Raw genomic sequence first — 22,941 nt, forward strand, 5'->3', positions numbered from 1 at the left:
GCTTAGATTATGTTAACTGGGTCAATGAGGTTCACTCTCTTGTGAGTTTTTCAAACCCCTGATTCTAAAGATTAAATTATTGTTTAGAGATGTATACACTGGCCTTGGAGAATGGAAGGAAGAATTTCAAGACTTACTTGTACTATAAATGCATTAGCTGAGGCTTTCACTTTTATCACATCAGAACCTGTAACTCTATAAACTCTATCTAATGGTATGGATTTTGCAGAGAAGTACTCACCTGGTTTGAGTTACAGGCTAAGTGAATCAATGTGCCCTGTTCCCTGGGGTGTGGTAATCGTTACAAATTTGGTACTAGATTACTCACACAGAGCCCAAAACACTAACATGTTTCTTCAAAAGGGCAAAAATCTTCCCATTAGCCTGTTTCAAAGTCTGCAGTGAAAGGAAAAAGAATGGTTTCTGATGATTCAAACTGGCCAGTAATATCTTTTGGACTCCAAAATCCTGAAGGTTTTTTCAGCCTGTTCATTTTTTATTTTTTTTTTTAAATAGTATTGGTGTGAAAAACTTAGGACAGCTAATGGTTATCTCACCTGAGAATAAGAAAACCAAAACACTTGAGGAATTATTTAAGACATGTATGTCTCTCTGAAAGTAATACATTCTATTTATTTCCATGGAAATGACAGCAGATACAAAGAGCACAAGAGCACCATTTGGTAGAGCAAATTCTCAGCTACAAAGCATTGTTCTTCAACATAGTCACCACCATTAGCCATGCGTTTTCACCAGCCATGAACAAAAGCCTTCATAACATACTTATAAATATCTGCCCCATGCACTGCCTCAGCGTGCTCACATCTATTCTTTGATCTCCATCAGCATCTAGCAAGCATCGATGAATGCCTGTGGATGCCATTTTTTCTACATGGAGGAATTCAATGACACATCTTTGCTCCATATGCCCTTCCATGTCAAATGCCAATTTGTCAGTCTGCCCCTCTACTCCCTTTTGTCTCACAGCAACAAAATGTAACGGGATATTGTTGTGGAAAGGTTCAAGCTTTACGGCCCTAACACCAACATCTTTTCTGATGTTGTGGGCCAACAAAATAAAATAAATGGCATTACTTTCAGAGCAAAGAAGCTCTAAATTGTGTGTAGCACAGATGTGAAAAGTTACCACAAATAGTTCTGGAAATAATGCACAGACCTTTCAGACAGGATTAATTCTTTGTGCCTCTAGGAAAAAAGTGTATTTTTTACATATATACTTATGAATAAGACATGTAGAGTGAGTTTCCTCTACTACTAGTAAGTCAAGAAAGCTGATACTGCAGTTTTTTTGTTTTGTTTTGTTTTTTTTACTCGTGAGATATCATCAAGTTTCCTGCAGATGCCTTCAGAAAGAACAAAATAATGAAGTCCAGAGCATAAATGATCAGATGGTTATTCTGAGTGCACTTTAGGTGACATGGTTCTCTCAAGCTACCACTGGTCACACTAAGGGCTACCAGTAAGGTGTTGAAGTGACTGGAGATAGTGGAAGAATGATAGAAAGGCATGGCTTGAGACTCAGAAGCTGTGAAAGAGCTAGACCTGCTAAATTAAAGCAAACAAGAAATTATTAAGTTGAAATGAAGAAAACGTACATCAGAGAGAAACCTTTCACAGCAAGGCAAGCAAACAGTTCTTATTAAAGCAGAGACCATCATAACATAATTACAGCTGTCTGTAAGGTAGCGTATATGATATTCATAAAATAGCCAGACCTGGAAGTGTGTGGCTTATGCATCATTAGAACTGAAGAAAGTAAGGTAGAGAAGAAAGGCTATCTATTTTTCAGCAAAAATTGATTGTGCATTGTTACCTGCTGCCAAATTTATCAATTTAAAACTACAAAGGAGTTACAATCCCATGCATGAATACAGGTTGGGCAATGAGTGGGTAGAGAGGAACTCTGTGGAAAGCATTGATTCTGGTGGATGAAAAGCCTGATGCAAGCCAACAGTGCATGTTTGAAGCCTGGAAGTCCAACAGTATTCTGGGCTACTGAACTAATGGGAAGTGTCCCTGCCCACAGCAGGGAGCTGGGAATTAAATGGTCTTTAAGGTCCCTTCCAAATGCATGCCATTCTGTGATTCTAAGTTGAATCACAGAAGATGTTCTCTGTTACAATTTCTGGGAAGAGTAAAAAGGTGGGGAGAGTTGACCATGGGACAAAGCCAGTCTTGGGTTAAGCCAAATGCATGAAGTATGACAGCCTTATTGAGATCTGTCTTAATTTCTTCATTCCCTCAGAACAATCACTCATATTTAAACTCTGGAGTCCTAAAAACCACCAGAATGTGACTCACCAGAGAAGTGGGAAGGTTCCCAGCATGTCCTCAATAAACTTTCTCTAATGACTTTTTCATTATAAATTCTATTCAAGTATCTACTTTTACCTCTGACAATGCTAATTTTCAGATTTGTTTCCTTCTCTTTCTGAAATGTCAGGCTCAGGCTGGTAAACTGTTAGGTGAGCTCTTGCAAATACCTCTGCAGAGGAACAGCATAACATCTGGCAGGCAATGGTTACTTATTTTAGGATTGCCAGACTGCAGGGACTGTCCCTGAGGAAGACTTGTGAAATGCTCTATTGTCAGATGAGGTGAGCCTGCCTCCGACTTTCACTCCCTGATTACAGTAGATAGCTGGACCAACCTTCCCAGGGGAAGCCATACTTCTACTCACATGAGGATGTTCAGAAAGCACCTGCAGATCAAACATCTGTCTCTAAGGATTCTCTCACAGAAAGACAGTTTTACACTACAGCTGAAACCTTCCTGAAAAATGGATTTTGCTTAGGTTGACTGACATTTATAAATCAAACTAGGGTGGGGAAATGACAGCACAAGCATAGAGAAGTAACGGGGCAGACTGCAGGTGCTTGCACTGTGCATTGTGATGAACAGACTGACTGTCCTGGGACAATTCAAATTACTTTGCTCTGTGTCTTTCCATGTGCTCACAGCCAAGGCTACGCAGCCTTTGGCATTAGGCACATAATTGGTATACACAGGGGTCAACTAAGCCAAACTCCTCTTATTGGTGTCTCGGGTTCAGTGGCATGTGGCTTGGCAGAGTTGTAGCCATGATACTGTGATTGCTAAAGATCACTCATATGCATGGCTTTGGCTAGAAATAACAGGGCTTTGTCATCACAAATTCTTACCAAACTGTATGTTTTCAGATGGATTTTCAGTGTTGGGAATCTCAATTTGTGGCTGAGAGTTGACCTTGGAACCTAGACTGAGGGGAATGTTTTCTGTGGCTTTCAAACGGTTTTGTGGGTCTACAAGCACATTAGTATGGCTCCATCCCTCAGACAACTTTTTCTTTTGGTTAAGAGGTAAAATCTTGCTGCACTCATTTCATCTTATATACTTAATCAATGCAGAGAATGTTCATCCTTGTAGGTCTGCCAGCAGGGAGGCCATGTAAATGACATTCAAAAAGTTTCATAGGGACAAGCCCTACACTAGCTATTCAGGCAATAGGGCATTATTTGTGATACTGGTGTCAGAAGCCATACTGGGCTGTCTAGTGGAGTTAGTTTTGAAAAGACGCAAAAGTTTGATATTGCAAAGAATCATCTAAAGTGCCAAAGGGAGTCCTATATAACGGACCCTAAGGACCAAGCACCAGATAGCCTTTGTGTTCAGATGTAGAAGGATGCCCTCAACAAGCTCACTGTAGCTGAGAGAGATGGCAGGAAGGCTGCTGCAGGGCTTAAACTAACAAATCAATGAGCTATGGGACTGGCAGTATTACAAAAAAAACTGGTGAGCTTGAGGGATCGCAGAGGACCAAAAATTAAAAAATGGACAAAGATAGTAAAGACCTTAAAGTCTGCAGTGAATTACAAATAAAATAAAATTAGGAAAAATTACACTTGCTGTGTAATTTTTAATTATTTTTTTTAGGAGATCAGGAAAAGTAAAATAGAGCACAATTGTGGAATAAAAGACCATGCAGATTTGAAATGATTTATTTGAAAATGCCAACACAAAAATTTCCAAACCCTTAAATGTTTTTTATTTTAAATTCTTTGGGGCAGAGGAGACAGAAAATTTACTGAACTAGTTAACAACTTGAGAATTATTTCAGTTCCTTCAAATCTGCATATTTTGATGAAATAAATAAACCGAATGTTGATACTTAGCTGTATGTTTGATTCTAGAAGATGTTTATTCTATAAATAAGTAATATCCTGCCTAACCTTTGAAACTATTATCTTAAAAACTCCAGCCGAGTTAAGAACAATCAGGAGAGACAAATAGTCCCATATTGTGGACTGAGCACTCCAGGAATATATCTGACAGAGAAATAATGATGGGGAAAAGCAAAAGAGATTATTTGCTACTCTTTGGTCATCTTGCTTGCTGAAGACAAGTTGTATTTATTTTGCTCTGTCCTAAAGCAATTTGTTTAGTAATCAACACTGAAGAAAGACCATAAGGCAACCACAAGCACAAGATTCTTGTGGGAGCACAGATGTTGTTCCCAGCAGGCTTTCACTGTGTGAGAATTGTATTCATCTTTTATATTCAAGAGCAATCTTCTCTAGCTTTGCCACTCACGCATTTACTCTCATAGTGTCTTACATACAAATTTAAAAAATATAATCACAAATTCTCTGCATCAGCAAAGTTCCCATTTGCAGGAGCTTATACAATTTCTATTCAATACTGAAACTGTAATAAATATGTTTTAAATAGACTGGTTCTCAGTAAGAAAAAAATGCAATCTTCTTTAAAGTGTTTAATGTATGTTCTTAATCAAAGTTCAGGTCTTAGATTTAATTTTAAAAAATACAAAAACCTGTGTTCCATAATGAAAGGAAATGGCACATAAGAAGTCTTTTTTTAGTTCTTGCAGTTCATTTCTGAAGTTGAGATCTTTCCTTTTATGACTTGATTACAACCTGCTAAGATACCTGGGATGGAATTCTAACATAAGTAGGTTTGACCTTAATATATTCAAACTTCATCAATTTTGCTTAAATGATATTCAGGAATGAATGTTAACTACAGTTAGTTATAAGTATAGGTTTTGGATTTTTATAATCACTGTAGAATCACTGTGGAATAGGGAAGATGAGATTCTTTTATGATTCTGACTGTGATGTTCCATGGGGACATTGTGCAAATCACTTGATTTAATGGAGACCAATTCTGAGGTAAGTAAAAACAGGAGAAAAACTCTCCCCAAGTGCCTTTTTGTATACAGTTTAAAGGAAGGTAGTTTACTCAGTGATACTGCTCTTACCCTTCAGACTTTTCATTATAAATATTGTCTTCTCCTTTCCTCTTTCTGCAACTTTACACAGCATATGGGGAAAGGTATTTGTTCATAGAACATACTATAACTTTAGAGTGTCAAGTAAGGAACTGTGTCAAGCAAGGAACTATTCTACTGAGCCAGACAGGGGTCTGTTTTCCATATAGAGCTTCTCTTCTGATAAATACTTTGATAATCAATTTATTTGTTACATTTCTGGAGAAATGATATGTAACAATGCTTTTTCTGAGGCCTCTTGTGTGATTCATGTAAGGAGTAGTTCTCTGTGAAGCATGTATATATATATATATACATGGAAGCTGTGAATATCCTGATATCTGATTCATCCTGTTTTGACATGCTTTTGCTCTTTAACTTTTTGATGGTTTGTTTCCTTTTCGTAGTTGCTAAGCTGTAGTCAGTCTTTTGATCAGACCTTTCCTCCTCATTTTCAGCAGCTTGACCTTGTCAGTATAGATTTTAGTTCTAGATACCTTTACAACAGCTGAGTTCAAAGGGTGCTCTTCTTCATTCCTGCAGCTCTTTAGAAACATGCTCTAGTTTGTGAATCAACCTGCAGCTTAACTTCCCTTCTTCATATGTCATGTAGGTTGAGGCACTGTCTGATTCGGAATCTTGCCTCTTCTTAGACAAGAAGAATAACTGATCAAGAAGAATAATTTTTTATCTATTTGTTTTTGAGTTTATACAATCCTCAGATAGGTTGAGATTCACAGCACTTGCTTTCCCAGCAGCATTTTATTATCTCAGTCCAAATTTTTGCTCAGTAGAAGTTTTTCCTTGTCATCCAACCTAAATAGCCTAAACCATCTCCTAACACAGCTGCTGAAAGCAGTCAGAGCTGCTGGAGCTGGGATTTCTGACAAGGACAAAAATCAGGATAGAAAAGCCACTTCATAATGCAAGAAGGCTTATTATTTTACTTTATCATATTGATGAAGTAATGATAGTACAAATGCTTTGAGGAATATAACAGTAAAAATTGAGAATACAAAAGGGACATATAGAAAGACAAATTCTGTGAGAAAGCTGGGGAGAGTAGACGAGAGTTCAAGTCTCACAGATGACCAAGTGGAGAGGCTTATGTGAAAAGGGCAGAAGGAAGCTCCAGAAAATTGGGAAGAGTTGAGTACATGGCATTTGTTGGTCAAGAATATTAAATTTGGAATGCACAATAACTGGCAACTAGTGAAAGTCAGAAATGCAAGAAGGCAGATTTGAAAGGCCACTCTATCTTTGTGTCACTCTGTATTTGGGTGTATCTTCAAACTTTATGCTCTTAAAATGCCATGATTCAAGCTGCGCACCTCTAGCAAAAGCACTTGAATTTGATGACATTATACCAGGTACTAATCTGAGCAAAAGCCTTCTGGCTTGAAATCTACATGATAAAAGGAGCTGAAATATGGTAACTGGCAGTTCAGATTACAGGACAGCTCTGAAAGCGAAATCCTAGATAGCAGTTTTAAATTACCAGAGACGACTTATGAATCTTCTATTGCTGGTCATTAAATGAGAAATAAGAACTTAGTAGAGAAAGTCTTTCTATTTTGGATATACAAAAATCTTTGACCTTGTTACATTATTCACTCTGTGAAATTGAGAAACTCAAAAGTATTACATTATATATAGGTCACTCTTTAAATTTTTTATCAGTACTTCTCTTCTAGTGTTATTTTAAAGTCAACACTGCCAAGAAAGCCATGATCAGGATCAATGCTACTGAATATGCTGTACTGTGACTGAATGCTGTTAAAAGTATTGTTTGAGTGACTGTTGCTTACCGTTTTTTGTGTAATTTGCAGATGTTGCTTTCCATGGGAAAAAACAATTACTAAGAACTAAGTCTTAGCTATGTGAAATTAGAGAAGAGAATACAATCTATGGGATGAAATTAAAATGCCCATTAAACAAACTAGTCATGATGTTGTCAAAATTATTTGCTAAGAGTGAGTAGTTGTGCAGTCACAGTGAAAACTGTTAGAAGTAGTGGCACAGTTCACCTCTTACTGTAATATAAACCAGAATTACTTTTTAGACATGTGCTATGATTCAGAATAAAGGCCAAGCTTCCTGTCCTTCTTGCAGCTATTGTTAGAATGAAACTGAATATTCTGATTGTTGGTACTTCTGTTCAGGACTGGAAAGAGAAGTGAGTATTTTTCTAAATTCATTTTTAAAATACAATTCATTAGCAATAAAATAGGCCATAATTGTCTGTAATTTGGTTGTTTGTAGCCTGAACATTACTGAATACAAAACAAAGCAAAAAAACCCAGCTTTTTGTATTTTCATTATTTTTCTATTTGAGATATGAATTCAGAAATGGAGTCAGATTTCTTATATATAATAACGTAACTGTCATAAATTTTGAAAACATAAACAGCATTTAATATTTCATATTTTATTTGAACAAGAATTCACATGAGCTTTGGATTTCTAACTTCTCCACATAAGCCAAAGCTGTTCTTCTGAAGTATGTGTATCTTTGTAGCATTACATGGCTGTAGAATCTCCTCAGTGATCTCCATCCCTTTTCTGTCTTTCAGAGCAGACACATGAAAGCAGATAGAAGCTGTAGCCAGTGGAAGAAAGTAGCAAATAACGTGAAAACAGTGGGCAAGACTTACGTTAATATAGCTTCAAACAATGTCAAGTTGTCATTTAAAAATCTTCTCTACTGCCAGTAAGTTCAGTAAGAGTAGAGGACTACGAGTAGTATGCCAAACCTGAAATATAAGCAGCTTTCTCCCATTCAAAAATATCAAACTTAAGCCTCCATTAGCCAATTCAAAAGATGCAGTCTTTCCTCAAATATTTAACATCCTCATTACATAAGACTTAAGTACATAAGACACCTATTGTAAGAAATATTAAATGCATGCTCCAAAACATAAACTAAGGAGGACTAAACATGCAAATAGACCCGGAAGTGGCAAATTTAATTTATTTTGCTTCCTCATATCTTTAAAAAAAGTGAAGTAATGGGTTTATTTCTCTACGAGCTTGAGAACAAAGTTATTAAAATAACTACCTTTCAATTACTAATTAAATATACTGAATTTCAAATATCACTTTATAAACTGCAATAATTGTTCAAAATAGTAAGTTTCACAGAAGGCTCTTTGGAAAATTCTTTGACATTTCCAGAGTAGAATTTTGGTCTGGACAATTCTGAAAAAGCAGCATAAATTGACTTAATGTTCACTAATTTTATGAGACCCAATATGCATGGAATCTAATTGTTAATGTAGTCTCTATACATCTGTGCAGAACAGCAGCTACTAGTGGGCCACCAGAATTGCTTTAGATGTTTTTACAGTAATTACAAGCAGATGGTCAAGAACATTTTCCACAGTATAACAAATTTAGCATATAATCTGTAATCAAACACTGATATATTTAGTGATAAAGTGATTTTGTGATCAGATAAAGGTGACAGAAAAAGAAAATGGTAGATAATTCTGATCTCAGTAATTGAAGCCAAACTTAGTCTGGATTTATACCAGGGTAGTACATAGCATTTAGACCACTGTTCCCAGCTCAGGATTCTTAACAGTTATGATGAGAATTAGTGTCTCAGTTTTCAGCATTGACAAGGTGCCGTGAATGTGGTTCATGTAATTTATGCTCATAATCAGCTTCTTCTTAGAGACAATATGCCTCCTATTCAAATTGGTACATGTCAGCTCTGACAACAGTTAGAGTTTTTTATATCATGGGTACTCACAGGTATGATAGGTTGCATGAAATCCATGTGCATGAAGCAACAATAAATTAAGGGCTATCTGCCCTTCAGATGCAGCAGTGTTCAGTTTTGAGGAGCTCCATCCTTAGAATTTTGAGTCTGAGTAAACCAATGTTATTAAATATGTGTTTAAAAAAAAATAAAAAATAGTTAAAGGCAAGGATTTAAGTGCTTGTATAACTAAGGAATTCAAATGCTCTAACTATCCTAAGATATGCTTGAATAAAATATCGATCTTTAAATCACCAGTTTCTTGATCCTAACTTTTGTTACAGGTTTCTTAAGCAGAATTTTGAACTAGATGATTGTGTCTATCTTTTTGAAGTCCCACACCTACAAATCTTCACTTTCTAGGATATACCCAACAAGACAATTTTTGGAGATGAATCAGTAGCTGTAGCATGTTTAGAAGTTAGTAAACAAAATTAAACTCATAATCTCAATGTAAGAAGTGTATGTAGAAAGGAAAAAAGGAGCACTATGGCCCAGTAACACAGGAGAGTTGGGATATTCTTAACTTTTTCCTCTAGGAAGATTCTGGATAAAGGGTGAAATGATGAACTGAAATGGTTTGCCCTCTGTTTTGAGTTTATGTATGTCAGTATTTTCAAACAGAAATAAGTCCAAATGGTAGTACAAGGAGATACTACAGCACTGGTTCTTGGTTGAATGTGACATCCCAGTTAAGTCAAACACAAAATATCTACCATGAGACTTGGATAAATTTAGAGTCTTAGAAAAACTTGAGTAGCTAATGGACTTCAATCCATCAAGAGCTCGACTGGTGCTAATGGCAATCTCACTGAGTAATTACATCCAGGGGGTTAAAATCTATTTCAGTGATGCCTTCGGGTTAATGGAATTGATCTTGACCCTTTTCTTGCAAATATTCCTGAACAGAATTGGATATAAGCTCACTGCAGTTTTTGGTGTGTGCTTTACTTAATTCTCCAGCAAAGCATACACCTCTGATAATACACTTGATGTAGTACAGTACATGTAAGATAGGCTGTTGTAATTCAATAAGCTGCAGAAAGGCAAACATAAATTACCGCTCTCTGTGTGTGCGTAAACATCTGCCTTCCTTTCTCCCAGTAAAATCTTTGCTTCAGAACCTGAGGATACATAAATCTGCCTACCTCCATGAAGGTCTGCCTGATTTACAGCTTGTCCTTATTGGATAACTTCTCATTTTATTTGTCACTTGACTGATTTGTGCAGGGGAGACCAAAGGCACCTAAATACTATGGGCAAATGTGACTTCCCAAATTGTACTGAACAGGTGTTCTTTGTGCTGGATGTGAGTTCTTATTGAATATTTCATTAATTTCCTTGGGCATGAAGTAGATGTGTGCCAAAAAAATAAAGTTTTCTTGGATTGTGTTGTTGACAAAAGATACTACTTTTTTTTTATTATTATTATTTTTTTCTTTTTTAAAGAAAAAACTCAGGGGTACATCTCATAGGCTTTACCTTTCTCTATACTGACTGGGTTTTTTTTTTGTTTTTATTTTTTTCTTTCAAAGTGCCTCTCTCTGATTCATGCCACATTTAATTAAGTACAGCTAAACAACTGTTGCTGAATATGCCACACTTCAGGGGAAAAAATAAATCAGTGAAATGGTTCCTTATGAAACTACCAGAGCAGGGTAAGCCTTGTCTGTACATTGTACACTAATAGAGGCAATAAAGTGTGAAATACACATATTAATATTTTTCCTGGAATGTTTCACTGCAATATCTTGTATATCTTTTTTTTATTATTATTGTTTTATTTTTATTTTTAATGATTGTGGAAAACTGAAATAAATGTTGTTCAATTTACATTATGCTTAGATTTATTAGAATGCTCCATTCTATTCCTAATCTAGTAGTCTAGTATAGAAAATACCTTATATGATTCAAGTGCCCATGATGAAGGTAGAAGTTGTAGAAAATGTATTTATTTCTCAATTAATGCTTTTTATTCTGTGAGTAAAATGGGAAAAGGAATCATAAATGGCAGAAAATTATCTAATGATCTCAGTAACAAATATTTCCCTAAAGCGTAGAATCCAAGGCAGCCAGTTTTCAAGATGGTTTTTAATTTGGAGCCTGGGAAGGTTTAAGGTCATACTGCAGCCTTTCTCTAAGGAAGGTTACTTAAAGGATCTTCTCCTCTACCTGGCTGTTTAGTTTCTTGAAACTTGCAGACATGCAATTATTTTTGGAGGTGGTGTCACCTCTCTCAATTTCTTCTGAAATCGTACAGTACATACAGAAGTGATTGAAGACAGATTCTGACATAGACGATAGCACAGAGAGAGTTACCAAATCAGCTTTTCTTCCACAGGAAATGAGGTGAAGTAGAAGTACGTCAGGTGCTCTTGTTATAGTCACATTTGTTTATATTTTGGATGCACGATGTAACTTATTAGCTGGTTTAATTTATTACATTTTATTTCTTTTTTGAGACATGTCACCATTCTTGTCAAGGTTGTTTCTTTTCTAAGACAGAATTTATGTTACTCTCTTTATGTGGAATCTAGCGGTCATTCTTTTCAGACTGAGAGTTGATGAAATCAGTTTCCAATTTCTGCTTGGTAACAGAAGCAAGAACATCAAGAGAGAAAGAAACATAATCTGACTTTCACCAGTTCAGAGGTCTCTGAGGTATTTCAGACACATTCTTCTTAAATCATTTTCATAAGAGCTCAGAAATAATGTGAGATTTGCAACAGACTCAATTAAAAAAACTCAGCCAGCAGGCCACCCTCAACTTAGAATATATGCACATACATATATAAACATGTATTTGTTTTATAGGAGTGTAAAATACTAATTTTCAGTAATAGTGTTTGATTACTTTTCTTGTAGACTATGATAAACTTCCTTAAAAATGATATATTAATGGGCTACGATCACGACAAGAAGAGATTCTACATGACAGTGAGTACAGTAATTGTCATGCCCTTTCTAAGTCTTTTTACTTGATTTGCTTAGTAGCATCAATAGACAGTCATTGTGATTATAGATAATTCAAATATCAAAAATCAGAAAAAATGTTCTTAGTAACTGAGAGGACTGAAGTACCACACTAAAACTGAGCCTTTTCGTAATTCAGATTCAACAGTGGGGAAAAGAAAATACTAAGGTGCCTCAAGAAGTAGTGACACCTATTAATTACTGTGGAAATACAACATATACAAAGAGCACAGTAACACTATTTGATAGTGTAAATTCTCAGCTACAAAACATTATTTTGCAGCAGTCACTACCACCAGCTATGTGTTTTCAGCAGCTATGAACAAGATCCTGCAGGTTGTTCTCCATAAAAATCTGCATCAGTGGAGGTAACCCACTGTTGCTATTGCTGAAATGACCCACTCACTGCCTCAATGTGCTCACAGCCACTGTTTAGTCTATAAATGTTCACCAAGTCAGTGGGTGCCATTTTTCCACGTGGCAGAATTTCAGCGTGCGCTTTTGCTCCGTACTTGCTCTCATGCCAGGCGACACCACTTTGTCAGACTGCCCCTCTGCTGCCATTTGTGTCACAGCAACTCAGTATAGCAGAATGTGGGTGGGAAGGTTGTTTCTGACATCATGGCCGAACATAAAAAAAGAATAAAAATTGTGATAATAATTACACCTTCTGCATTAGAGTGGTTTCCAAGCAAGGGCTGTTATCCATTGCTTTCTTCAGCCCTCTTTTGTATTCTGGCCAATGAAACACTCTCAGACTGCAAACACTACCCTTTACAACCCAGTAAATAGAATTTTTGCCATAGCTATTTTAAGTTGATAGGCTTTGTATTGACCTGACAGGACTTGGACCTTAGGTGATTTAAGTTTCTTTTAAAAAATTCTAGCAGTTGACTCTTGTTTATCTTTTGAAATTCAAGCTCTTTGGATACCACATATCATAGAATTTTGATGTGTCTGTGGAGTAGATTGTAAGGTCTAGCAAACCAGGAAAAATATCAGTCTACCACGCAGCAGCCCCTTATGATAACTGATTTGATGGGATAAACTAGTGAAGAGGAAGCACACCACGGCGAGAAAACATTTAACAATTGATCCAAGTGGACCCAAGAATGAAGACAAATAGGGTCCAATCACCAGCACTGTTCTGTTCTTGCTGATTTATCATGGATGCTGACAACTCATGGTTACATATCAGGACCTCTGCGTGGGAAGAATGGGAGTCAGAGGCTTTTAGACATAAGAGGACACTGGAAAGGTGAACATACAATGAAAACATAGTTGATGTTAGTTTTCTTTTATGACAGTTTTAGGGACTTTTTAATTAAACAACTACCAATCTTACCATAGCTGATTTAATGAAAATAGTTACATTTTAGTTGGATAATTGGGATGGTAACTGAGCTAACACTAAATTTTTTATTCCAATAATAGAGTGTTTGCTACTTTTGACAACAAGACAAACCATAACACTGTTTGTTAAGCTTTTGTGGAGACAGTTTTATGCAGAGGAAACATGTTTATCTCAATTTTCTGCTTTCTCCCCCACTAAGTTTTGGATTACAGTGAACAGTTATGAGAGCTATGGGTGAACTGGACTGTGCAGCAGGAACTGGCATGAGAAATCCCAAAGCCTGAGAGAGACTTCAGTGTGACGAGAGAGGGAGGTACACTTCTTGTCATCAGAGGAATCTCCTGGAGTGAACAGTGTGATTCAGTTGTTTGCAGATGCAGTAAATTAAGATATATGGGATGCATATAAAAACATGATTTTGAGACATTTGTATTCTGCATCCAATAATTAGAAAAAGCACAGCAGGTGCTTATCAGTAATTGGCTTATCAAGGTCTTATTGATCCTGAAGAGGCACTAAATAGCCCATTTAACACAGTATTAATGGCTCTCAGTTGATATTTCACCATTTTTCTAATCTATGCAGATTACTCACATCCAAATTACTGTGTGATAAGAATTTTCCATAGCATGGCTATGTGTAGTGCAAAGAAATATCCGTGTTGTTGAAACCCACTTTGGATTGATAAGGATATACATCATTATTGTATGACTCCTTAATTTTCTTTGCTTATCCTTAAGGTACTTATTCCAAGAGTAGTATAAATGTTGCTCCTTGATCATTGTTGCAGTTTTTCAATTCTCTCTTCTTCATCTGAGTTTGCAAAATATGGATAAGGCATGGTTTATGTAGTTACATATGAATAATCTGGTTTTTTTTTTAGTATTTTTGTCCTTATGACTCCTAGCCTTTAGTCTGATTTTCTGAGAGTGATGTGTGTTGAGCTGACAGTTGTTCCTTAGGGATTTTAATTCCAAGATCACCATTTTACAGACAAGCTAAGAATTCCACTCTCTCAGTGCCCTGCTCACCCTGAACCATATTATCTGTTTACCTACAATGAATTTGATCTGATATACTATTACTTAGTCACTCAATGTTACAAAGCCTTCCTTCAGTTCTGCACACAAATTCTTATTCTTCTCTTAGGTTTTCAGTGTCTTCTCCATTTCTACGCACAGACTTCATTTGTTGCTTCCAAATGATAAAGGAAAGTGTTCAACAGGCTGCATCACAGCACAGGTTACTGTGACTTTCCCTCTTGACTTCACTGTGAAGAAAATACACTTTGGACTTCTGTTTATGTTATGAAAAGAACCAAGTAGTATCCTTTTTCTTTCCTTTTCTTCTCATAGATGCTTATCCTCCCTAACTGTTGTGACTTTTAGAAATTCATGTAAACAGTGTGAATTTGGATTACTTTTATTCTCATGATCTTTGAGTCCTTAAGATAATCTCAGTGACATTTTGTGGCAATGCTGCACTCTGCAAAAGGCAGGCCAATTTATATCCATTAGACATCATATTTGTCTAAGCCTATTAATATTATGATATGTTCTACCAACTCAGTCACAGCCATCCAACTGCTTTTTAGTTTTCCATATCCTATCTGCATAAAAGAAGATTAATCATATTTACTGCTTTAAATTCCTTGAGACCAGAAGGTTTTTAAATTCTTCTGCTTATTTTATCATTAAATTTACATAGGATTTTGACCTTGAAACTCCTTTTACACAGGTCACAGTTTCTTGAATTTTCTATGTCTCTCCAAGGAGAATTCTGCATTCACAGGGTTTTGTTTCAGGAACCCATGATTCTTTAAACATGCCCAGTTCAATCTGTCAAGCCTCCTCAAACCACTGTCTTTTCTCATGATTGTTTTTCATGGTGTGTAATGCATCCTAACTGTTTAATCAGTACTCTACAGGTGGAAGAGGAGCAACAAGTGCAGCAGTCAGTGTTATTTATCTTTTTAAAGGACATACATTTCAATTCCTTTCCGTAAAATGACTGTTCAAAACCACATTTCTGAGGAGCATGCATCTGTGTCTGCAAGACTTGCCAACAGAAAATCTGAAAGCGGGCAGATATGAGCTGCATTCTGCAGATTGTGCTCAGTTTCTGTATTAGTGGGGAAGGAGCTTTTCATGCTATGATCTTTCTAACAGGTTTTAACTTGAAACCTTATCTTGAACAATACATAAACTGAGGCACTATCATTATTCATCTTGAGATGTGACAAAGTTTGATGTAGAAAGAATAGGTATGTGAAATTTTTCAAAAGGCTTAGAAGAGTTAATCCTTCAGCACACTTGGATTAACCATAGCCTTAGTGCAGATAGATTCCCTTATTTTCTCCATATCCAAGTAACGTCACTTTGCATCACTGAGCTAGACTACAAAAATAATTCATTTTGTTTTAGAAAGTCAAACTACGTATAACATTGACATCTTAGACATGAAGAAAAGCAGAGAGTTTGTTTTTCCTCTGCCTCTTGAAACAACAAACAATAAGAGAGGAACTTAAATGGATACAAGGAGGAAGACACACAGCAACATTCTTCCATGAGTTCCACCTGTACCCTTTTCTCTGAAAGAGTAAAAGTTCCCTAAGCTCACAAGGCAATGAAATCTGATGATGCCTTTTTGAAACACGAAGCTTCAAAAATAGCTCCCCTGATTCCAAGTGAAATGAGATAGATAGATACCTTAAATGATGTCAGTATTATACGTAAATGTTACAATAACATACCTACAGGCAACATATATGTGACAGGCGTCAGCAAAATGAAGTCTAGTTTTCTCATTGGATTAATTGGATTATTGATACTACATTAAATACTAGAGTTTTGCAAGAAGTGACACATTCATAACCAAATACTTGCTTTAGAGAAAGGAAATGAGGAAGTTCACATTCACCTCGTGTTTTCAGTGCCTCAGTCTTGAAAAAGTTTTGGCTAGGATTTTCCTGTCAGTTTTGAGCTGAGTTGTTTAGGTAACTGAATGCCTGTAATTGCAAAGGAATGTTTGAAATTGAGGTAATTATATAAAATAATAACTGTTATTATTTCACTTTTAGAAGTGTTGGCTTTTTAACTATGTTGAAACCATTTATAAGAATATTTCCCATAATGAAGGAACTAAAGCAGAATTTCAGCAGTACAATTGATGTTTAAAGCTCTGAAAAGAAGTGTTTGTAATGGAAATGCTGACACATTAGCAATGAGGAGTATGATAATGGGTCTGATAATGAGTTACTAACTTTTTTTTGTTCAGTACAAGTGAAGGCATGGCTAATTTGTATAATTTAAGTAACTTCAGATTAGCATGTACATTTATTTAGTTGTTAAAATTCACTTACAATTGTTTTAGCTTTCTAAAATAAGGCAAGTTTCTAACCCAAGGTTATAATGGGCTTGCTAATGGAGTATTGACTACTGTTTCTTATCATCCATCTTCTGGTGGAATGGTGTTCATTACTTTTCACTTAAAAATTCCCCCCACTTTTTTTGTTGTTGTTGTTTTGTTCTGATAGTAATTCATTGGATTTGCAGTTGAAGAGAGTCCCAGCAATAGCCAGCATTTAATAAATTTGTTTACTGCATATTATTAAATAGCAATTTCAAGGATCCTTTGGGTTGTTTTCTCAAGTTGGGATTTAGCAATGATATGCAGACTATCTCCATACTTGAAATTTGGGTGCCGTCATCTCAACTGATAAATCAGTTTTATATTAGACTTTCTTTAGAAGAGGTTTGCTGTGTTGGCATTTCCCACTGAAATGAACTGCTTTTGTGAAAATGTTGAGCAGAAAGAAAGATTTTTATCATATATATTGGCATTTGGATTCCGGAGCTTTTAAAATAAAAACTATGGGCATTGTAATGGCTTTAAACAGAAGAAGATTGCAAGATTTAGGTTCTGTTAAATTCAGAAGCAGAAACAGTATTAAACATTGATTTCTAAACCCTCAAAGTTCCTTGGTATAGCTCAGCTTTTACTGAAACTCACACCTCATTTTATTTCCTGAGCAATTCCAGTGAGTCTGAGACACTACCCACCACACAGGTAAGTCTATAGGTACATCACTTGTAGCTAATGTGAGGCTGCACAGCTAGAAATGAACTGCATTGCTCTTAAATCAAAACCCCGATTCCTTAAAATGTAACTCTTCCTAAGTTTAAGTGCCTGAAATCCTCACTTGTAGTATCAACACATGACAGAGCAAGGAAATGAGAAACCTTTCTTATAATAAATGTAATCCTCATAAATATACTGATTTGTAATGGAAGAACATCACTGGAAAACTTCTGCATCCCACTTTGTAATCTGCTTAAATTTAACTTTCTACTGAGCAAATTTCAATGGTGTTTCAGATGAAAAGATGGCAGGAAAAATAAAGAACAGAGCATTATTGGTTTCAGTTGTTTAGAGGATCCTTTCTGTGTGGAGAAATTCCCTAGATTTCTGGACAGAGTGTAGACCAATCACCAAACGAAAAGAGCAGGTTTAAAGTTGGCTGTATCTATGATCTTTTGATAAAGAAAATTTGCTGACACCTCTGTTCCCATGGCAATGTTTGCAACTCAAAGTTAAAAGCAAAATGCTTTAGAAATACTATTTACGTGTGAGCATTCAACTACAGGATACTCTTTGCAGTGAATGAGGTTTTCTTTGTTACAGCTTTTGCATTCCTACTGAGTTTTCTACTGTAACAAGTACAAGAGCCTGACACATCATATAAAAAGGGAACTCACTAAATGGAATGTTTTTTCTTTTTTTTCTCTTTTTTTCTTCTTTTCTTTTTTTTCTGTATAAAGTTCTATGACTGTGCAGTGGTCTTTCAACTTGCGTGATCTCTGGTGATCTTTCACAGCAGCTATTCTCTGCTTGCTCAGATTTGATTTTATTTTTTCTGGTTAGAGAATAGTAAAGGTGTCATAATGTACTATCAAAGAAAATCCCTTAGGATCAATTACTTGTAATCAAGTAATTCTCATCAATACTGAGAAACAGACTCAACAGGTAACCACTGCTGGACAAACACTGAAATGTTCTTAATATCTGCATTCAAATCTTTTCATATTAGTAGACATTAATATCACCACTTCATGTTCGCTTGCTATTATGAGTCCACTTCAAAAAGTCAGGTCTGATATATAAAATTTGCAAAGAAAGACGTGTACAAATAGCAAGAGCAAATAGAATTAGGCACTGGATTAGGAGTTTGTTTGAAGACTTGATTTTAGTTTTAAGTCAGTGATTACTTGTAACAGGCCATTTTCCCCACAAGTTTTTTTTTTAACTGCTGAGACAAAAGGTCAAGTATTAAATGCGGACTAAATCTACATTTAGACATTTCTTGTTTTTAAGAAGTGTAGTATTGCTAAAATGCGTCATTTCACCTGCTCCATTTATCATAGCTGTTGATATGTGTTTCATCACTTACTTCCCAGTGAGTGAAAATCATCAGGATACCAGTTTGAAATGCATACCTTGCTGCTTTTTATGGAGATCTTTTATTTTCAGAACTCTAACATACCTCCCCCATATACAATGATATTCACAGCTGATTGAAACAGTGTCATTTGATGTTCCTGAGGTCAGCCAGTCGGGAGGGTTATGTCTTACCGACTCCATAGCTTGTCAGATTTCCTAGCACAAGTACTTTTTATTCCTAGTCTGTGGGCTATTTCAACAGCGTACTGTTGCCAAAGAGAAGTACTTGTTACAGTGATAAACAGCACATTACAATGTACAATGCCTGATATAGTGGCACAGTGACACCTTAAATTTAACTTAGAAGGATTCAAACCTCACAATTTCAGGAGATGTTACTGAAGCAGACTGCAGAAAACTGGAAGCAGTGCTGGATTCTGGTGCAATAGAAACGTGATCTCAGTGTCTGAGACAACTCTGAACTGTATCATTATAGCGTGTGTCTTGAACAAGGTAGCAAATACTGTAAAGTCTCATTTTAAAATTTGTTTTCTGGAATTTTGTAGCTGGATTCAGCATTTTTGGGGGTTGGAGCTTAATGATCCTTGAGGTCCCTTCCTACCCAGGTCATTCTGTGATTCAGGTCATTCTGTGATTTACACATGCACTCATCCAGTCTTCATTGTTATACTGCAAAAGGTTTTTGTTTGGTTGGTTGTTTTGTTTTTTTTTTTGTTTTTGTAGACATAAGTTTTCACATGAAGATGTTTTCTTGACTTAATCCTAATTTTTAAAAAAGAAATCCTAATATCTGATGTTAAGTGCCTATATGCTTATGTAAATTCTTAAAGCCTTGGGCAATGCTTGTCTAAATCCAGCTGAGAGATCCTCTGGCATTAATTATAAGCCATTTGATCCCATATACTCATACAGGGCATAGCACATAAAAATGAGCACATTTTGGAAAGGAAAACAAGAGAAAAGCTACTCAGGAGAAAGGTGATCCCTTGCCTCATGTCCTGAAAACAAATAAACAAAAAGAGGAAGGTCTGTATGGCATGAACTAGATGAGGATGTCTGGTTTCTCTGTGCATTAATCCACAAAGAATCACGAAATACTTCTGTTCTAAGTAGTAAGATACGCTGTACCCTTGCTTTATTGTATATTAAGTTTGGCACTTATGTCTGAGCACTACTCACCATGCAGAACTGACTAAGCATGACTGAGAGTCTAAAGAAACAATTCAAGACTGTCTTTTTCTGCACTTGGTATTTAGAAGTTTTTAAGACAGAACCTTCCAGGTTCATTTTCTCACTTGATCAACCTCTAGGAGCAGATAGTACAGTAGCAGTGGCCTGGAAACATTCTTGAAAATGTTTATTTAAGGATTGAACATAGAGTTTTGATTTTATGGAAAATATTGGAAATACCCTGCAAATGTTCCTTAGGCTATATTGCATTGCTTTACTATTTCTTTTACAGTATATACTGTTTATAAAATTTGTCTTGTTTTCTGATAATCATCATCCTGTTCACCTTCACACATGCTATGTATTTGTTCCCCACAAAGAAATAAAGTACTCTGCTCATTAAAACATTAACAAAACATTTACAACTGCTTCCATGTTTAATGGAAACAACATTGAATTCTTTGATATGGCATATCTATGATATGGCATAGAAATTATTTTTGAATTCATGTGTTGGAAAAACTAATAATGTGCATCAAGTATGTAGAGTACTAAACACAGAAACAATCTGAGAACCTTTCTCTGTTGAAATAGTTATGCTTCATATTTTAATGACCCACTTTTGCGCACTGTATGCTTCTGTGTATTTTTATCTGGAAGAGATAAATCTTACCTGCTTTAATGCTTATGTTTTTCTACAGTTTTTACAAGCAGTAAATTTTTTTCCTTTCTGTGGATGATGCGCACTCTTTCATCACCTTTGCAAACTTCCTTTTACATCAGTGACATGAAGACAGCAGACCTGTTGCAGTGCAGAGAACAGGACTCTATGGTACACTTGAGGTAGGAGCTTCATCTTATATCATGTTAAGTTCAAGCAAATCTACTTCCTAAAAAATGTAGCTCATGTTTCCTCTGGGATTGCAGGCCAAGGAAGTATTGGAGAATTTTATTTGTACAAAACAGTACCTAGAGGATATTAGCCAGGTATTTCTCCTGGAGTATTTCAGTTTATATTTATATATATATTTGGTCTATATATACAACTTACATCATTTTAAAGTTTCCATTTTTGGAAAAAGAAAAGGAAAAAAAAAAAAAAAAAAGGAAAAAGAAAAGGAAAAGGAAAATCAGTACTGCAAACAAGATTCATTTCCATGATCCATGTACATATAATAATCTAAAGATTTTTCAATTAAAGAGGGGATTATTTATACCAACTCCCAGCTATACATTCTTAGTTGGTCTTCCTGAACTTTATACAGAAGAGACTCTACAGAGATATGTGGAAAAAGAAGGCAGTAACAGTGCCTTCTACTGAGAAAAGCAGTATTGAACAGTAGGAAACAAGAAGAAAAAGTAGCTCACTCCTTTCCAATGACCAGTGCCAGAGCAAGAACTACAACTACAGTCCAGAGAGATACTGCTCCCTCAGCTGCTAACCCTTAAATGAGGGTGAGGAGGGGCAGACTCTTCTGGTCACTCACGTGCATTGCTTGTGCCTGAGATCCCTGGGTTAGCCATGTCTTCTTACCTGGCACTCAACCATTAGTATTGGTCAAGACTTGACAACATCACTGCAGGGACCTACGATAGTTTGATTCCCAGATAAAAACATGGCAAAGAAAGTGCAGCATAAAGTGGGTCTGGGTCTTCTACTTAGACTTCCAAGAAGCCTCATCTGTTTGGATACTTGCCACATATACCAAAATCCATGAACCTCTACTCCCGTTGAGCTGGATGTGAAGACTTTTAAAAGCAGTTGTTTCAGAAATTCAGTTTATTATGTTTATTCTTTTAAAATTATTATGTTTAAAAACATATTAAAGATTAAAAACTTTAGATCATTTAAAAAATGTAACTGTGTTTTGTCAGTTCTGTGATGAGAGGGTGTAAATCCTGTCAAAGGAGGTCAAGATGTATTGAAATAAGGATCTTCAGTGCAACAACTGGACTACTCAAGACATTTGGGTGTCAAACACTGATGTAATGGATCAATTCAATGGAAAGTTTGCAAAGCATTTTCAGTTATTATCCATGAAACCAAACCTCTCCTTCAAATCTCTGAAGACCAACATTTTTATATCTCCTGTGGTGACACTGCTGCTTTTCTTCTCTCAGAATCTGGCATACAGCTTCATGACTGACAAATGCAAACAAAAAAAAAAGATGCCAGAGGCATTTTGCTTTTGAAAGATGAAATTTGTTCTTTCATATTTGAACTGTCAGCTATGAGCAGTTAGATTTACCCCACTCAGCTGCAATATCTGGACAGAAAATACAGACATTGTACTGCTCACATAGATTTCGGGATATATTAAAAAAAAAAAAAAAAAAAAAAAAAAGCAACTGTAAGTCTATAACAATAGATTGATAGCTGTGTTTGTCACAAATCACCATATATACTGCGTGTTAATTTCCTAGGATATCTAAATATAACTATAAACCAGAATATAACAATAATTGTCAAGTTGCTGTGAACTGCCACCCATGAATTAAAAACATCAAAAGGGTGGATGAAGGAAACTGAAAAAAGAAACATCTCCAAAAAGGAACTATATTTAGAATAAGGTTGCATGAGTTACAGTTCTGATTTTTCCAAGCATTTAATATATGACATAGATCTCTTTACAATTGTGCTGAGATATTTTTTTAATTTTATTATTGTTTTTTTTTTTTTATTTAAATAATTTCAGTGCATTCTGATAGCCCAGCGGCAAGGTCAGTGTGGCCTTATAGTAAGTATGTCTTTCTATCTCCAGATCTGTGTAAATGCTCTTTACACTGCTCAATTTCTTGCTGCCAATACAGATGAGATGGTATGTCTGAGACATTGCTTCCATGCTACAGGAATCTTTTAGCTCAAGCAGCAATGTACCATGTCTTTCTTATTCATAGTAAGAAATCACATCAAGAAAACATAAACAACCCTAG

The 22,941-nt window shown here is 35.8% G+C and overlaps 1 long non-coding RNA gene across 1 annotated transcript in view; it reads right to left on the minus strand.

The window, feature by feature from the left end:
- Positions 1-7,661: 7,661 nt before the first annotated feature.
- LOC146761009 (uncharacterized) overlaps positions 7,662-22,941 on the minus strand; it is a 38,138-nt gene continuing 22,858 nt past the window's right edge. The window contains exon 3 of the long non-coding RNA XR_014945737.1: positions 7,662-7,886. This is a non-coding gene — a long non-coding RNA (uncharacterized LOC146761009). The remainder of the gene's footprint in view (positions 7,887-22,941) is intronic.

The sequence above is a fragment of the Coturnix japonica genome, chromosome 4 (assembly GCF_054131305.1).
Source record: "Coturnix japonica strain WE chromosome 4, WE-NBRP24, whole genome shotgun sequence".
NCBI classification, from domain to species: domain Eukaryota; kingdom Metazoa; phylum Chordata; class Aves; order Galliformes; family Phasianidae; genus Coturnix; species Coturnix japonica.